The sequence below is a fragment of the Rattus norvegicus genome, chromosome 6 (genome assembly GCF_036323735.1).
Source record: "Rattus norvegicus strain BN/NHsdMcwi chromosome 6, GRCr8, whole genome shotgun sequence".
Classification (NCBI taxonomy): Eukaryota; Metazoa; Chordata; class Mammalia; order Rodentia; family Muridae; genus Rattus; species Rattus norvegicus.
In genome coordinates, this window is record NC_086024.1 from 30,620,758 (window position 1) to 30,625,099 (window position 4,342).

Below are 4,342 nucleotides of genomic sequence, written 5' to 3' on the forward strand. Positions count from 1 at the left end.
CATGCCCTCATCTTGAGGCATACTGGATGTGACAGTATGCTATTTGGTGTGTTTACAAAATACACCCCTCCTCCCTGCCCCCCAATGGTTTGATTCAAACCAATTTATAAGCTTGTGTATTATAAACTTAGTTCAAATTCCTTCTAGTTCATAAGAGTCAAACAAACCTCAGAACTTATCTTAATTTGTTGGTAAAAGAAATTTAAAAGCATCAGCAGGAGGATTAGCACATCCTTGCCCATCATTACTGTTAGATATTCATGGTATGATGTCCTTTCTTATCCCTGTTTTCTGGGTTTTCATTAAATTCATTAAAATGGTTATTCTTGTTAAGGAAATGACCTAAGTTGAGAAAATTTCTAAGAAAAATGAAAGAACCAAATGTGAGGAAGGTATACATTTTTTTGTTGTTGTTTTTGTTTTAATTAAAGAAAAATGTTTTTAAGAAAGGATTTTTTGATGTGAAATACAGATTTTTTTTTTCCTGAAGGGAAGGATTACTCAAAAATAGAAAAAGAAAGATAAGGCCAACACCAGAAAGTATGTTGCAAAAGGTCTTTCAGGTCCTAAGGTTTGTAAAAGATGAAGCTTGTTTGCTATGACTGGAGGCTATTAACTTACGTAGATCAACATTAAATGATGCTCTGATGTAAGAGTAAAAATGTGGCCCCAACCCCCGCTGTCATCAAGAAACAGGAAGCCACAAAGGTGGTCAATCCTTTGTTTGAGAAAAGGCCCAAGAACTTCGGCATTGGGCAGGACATCCAGCCCAAAAGAGATCTCACACATTCATCAAATGGCCCCACTACATCAGGCTGCAGCAGCAAAGAGCCATCCTCTATAAGCAGCTCACAGTACCTCCTGCCATTAACCAGTTCACCCAGGCCCTGGACAGGCAGACAGCGACTCAGCTGCTTAAGCTTGCCCACAAGTACAGGCCAGAGACAAAGCAGGAGAAGAAGCCAAGGCTGCTGGCCTACGCTGAGAAGAAAGCTGCTGGCAAAGGGACGTCCCAACTAAGAGACCACCTGTCCTCCGAGCAGGGGTCAATACAGTCACCACCTTGGTAGAGAACAAGAAGGCTCAGCTGGTGGTGATTGCCCATGATGTGGACCCCATTGAGCTGGTGGTTTCCCTGCCTGCCCTGTATCGAAAGATGGGGTGCCCTACTGCATCATCAAGGAAAAGGCCAGGCTGGGGCGCCTGATCCACAGAAAGATGTGTACCTCTGTTGCCTTCACACAGGTTAACTCAGAAGACAAGGGTGCTCTGGCTAAGCTGGTGGAAGCTATTAGGACCAATTATAATGGCAGATATGATGAGATCCACTGCCACTGGGGAGGCAACGTCCAGGTCCTAAGTCTGTGGCTCGCATTGCCAAGCTGGAAAAAACAAAGGCTAAAGAACTTACTACTAAACTGGGCTAAATGTACTAAGTCTTCTGTACATAAATATAATTACAAAATTTAAAACAAACAAGCAAACAAGACCCAAACCAAGCTCAGGTGAATATTACTGCGCCCCTTTAACTCCGTTGCTTCCAGCACTCCAGGGACAGATGCAGGTGAGTGAGTCTCTGAGTTCCGGCCAGCAGGGATACACATTGAGACCTTGCTTAGGGGGAAAGGCTTAGAGAACAAAGACTTTATCCTTTACTGAACAAAGCAACTGAAACTTTAGGTCCCTCCAAATGCCTCTGACACAATGGTATACATTTCATCTGTAAGTCTGTGTGTTTCCCCGGTGAGTTAAGTCAGGAAGTCAGCATTAGCAGTAGGGAAATTTCTTTTCTTTTTGTTTCTGTTTTATTTTTTTAAGACTGGCTTTTTCTGTATAGCTCTGGCTGTCCTGGAACTCACTCTGCAGACCAGGCTGGCCTTGAAACTCAGAGATCTGCCTGCCTCTGCCTCCCAAGTTCTGGAATCAAAGACATGTGCCACCACCACCCTTCAGAAAATATCTATTAGAAAGAATTAATCCTATTTCTTAGCCATGGCCATGACATTTTGTAAAACCCTCACTTGGGGCTGGGGATTTAGCTCAGTGGTAGAGCGCTTACCTAGGAAGCGCAAAGCCCTGGGTTCGGTCCCCAGCTCAAAAAAAAAAAAAAAAAAAAAAACTCACTTTAGTTAAATGGTAATGGTTCCCCAAACTACAGCAATTGGCATTTCTAGAACTAAAGTGATTGTTTTCCTAGACTCTGCCATCTCCACTGATTACTTACCACCTTCTCATCGCCTCATAATGTCCAATCTCAGGGGAAAAAGAAAAGAAAAAGAAGGAGGAGGAGGAGGGGGGGAAGAGGAGGAGGAAGAAGAAGAAGAAGAGGAGGAGGAAGAGGAGGAGGAGGAGGAGGAGGAGGAGCAGGAGGAGCAGCAGCAGCAGCAGCAGCAGCAGCAGCTTTTTGACCCAATCCCCCATCCCTTCCCCACAACAGCTGTCCCCAGTCTGTCAGCCAGTGCACTCTCTGGTTTCCCAATCCAGAGACCTCCCTTTTTTGAGGGTTTTCTGGGACTAAGTCTTATTTGTTGCAGAAGTCAATGGTCTCCTTTGCAGATGTTGGACTTGGGGCATTCCTGATAAATGACATGGTAACGGTAGAACTCATTTCATGGTCAAATATCAACTCCATTTGTAAAATTGGACCTATGCATTTTCATCGAATCTATAATCTTTAGTTATCTGGACCGATGGTTAAATATACTAATGACACTATAAAAATGTTTCAAAATTAACTAAGGCTTTCAGTTTCTTTACCCAAAAAGTCTTCATAGGTCTCTTAATCTAGGATCAAGCCCTTGAGAAAGCGTCAATAATTTCTTCACGAAGCAACTGCTGGGCACCCTATAAGACAGACAAAGGGCCACATGAGCCATCTTTCTGCACTGAACTCCCAGACACAAACAACTAAGTAAGTGGGAGCTAAAACCAAGTTACATCAAAGGCTTCCTACTAGACAGGTCTAAGCATGTCCTGTGCCACAGGAATTTAAGGTGGGGTGGCCATGCTGGGGTACACTTGAACCCCAATCCTCTCCTCAGGAGGCGAGGCAGGCAGATCTCTGTGATTTGAGGCCAGCCTTGTTGTGGTGAGTTTTTGCTACACCACACCACTGTGTGCTCCCAGCAGATCGCATATGTGCACCTGCCCAGGAGCTGTCTTTGGATCTGCAAATGAAAGACAGACAGACAGACAGACAGACAGACAGACACACACACACACACACACACACACACAAACACACGTTTATTTTTAAAATGCATGCCTTGGCTACCTCAAAGGCTGGGTACTCCTCAACCTTCTCCTGCTACCTGAGGCCCATTTGGGGAACTCTCACAAGGCTGCTGGTTGGCCTTATTTCCTGCCGCTCCTGCGTCCCATCCTTCTACCCTGAGTCATGGTGACCGTCCTCCGTTCCTCTTTTTTTTTTTCTTTTTCTTTTTTTTTTTTCGGAGCTGGGGACCGAACCCAGAGCCTTGCGCTTGCTAGGCAAGTGCTCTACCACTGAGCTAAATCCCCAACCCCCTCCGTTCCTCTCTTTGTCCTACCTACGCAACTCTAAGTGTCCCACCCTATGCCCAGTCATTGGCTGTTGGCATCATTATTAATTGATCAGAAACCAATTAGGGACAAAGACTTTCAGGGTACAAGTAGAAAAAGCTACTCCACACAAAGTTTATGGTTGTAGAATCAAGAAGAAAAGCTAGACTTAAAAATCAAGACTAGGGGTTGGGGATTTAGCTCAGTGGTAGAGCGCTTGCCTAGGAAGCGCAAGGCCCTGGGTTCGGTCCCCAGCTCCGAAAAAAAGAACCAAAAAAAAAAAAAAAAAAAAAAAATCAAGACTAAGGGTTGGAGAGATGGCTCAGTGGTTAAGAGCACTGACTGCTTTTCCAGAGGTCCTGAGTTCAATTCCCAGTGACCACATGGTGGCTCACAACCATCCTGGGATCCAATTCCCCCTTCTGCTGTGTCTGACAGCAACTGTGTCCTCAAATACATAAAATTAAAAAAAAAAATCAAGAACAAATTATTTCAAATACAAACATTAAAATAAAATTTCAGCAGGACATGGTGGTCCACTTTTAACCCCAGCACTCAGGAGACAGAGGCAGGAAGATCTCTGAGCTCGAGACCAGCCTAGTTTACAGAGAGAGTAAACAGAGAAACCCTGTCTCAAAAATAAATAAATAAATAAATAAATAAATAAATAAATAAAATAAAATAAAATCACATGAACTAGAAATGAAATCGTAGAAGAGTAGGATAACAGATAGCTAGTGGGAGTTTGGGGTTAAAATGTCCTATTCCCCCATCTGTAACATTTCCCACTGTTCCTCCTTCC

General features: G+C 43.8%; 1 pseudogene; it reads left to right on the forward strand.

Annotated features, from left to right (window-relative positions):
• The first annotated feature begins 542 nt into the window (after window positions 1-542).
• Window positions 543-1,427, forward strand: LOC134479512 (large ribosomal subunit protein eL8-like; annotated as a pseudogene).
• The last annotated feature ends 2,915 nt before the right edge of the window (window positions 1,428-4,342 follow it).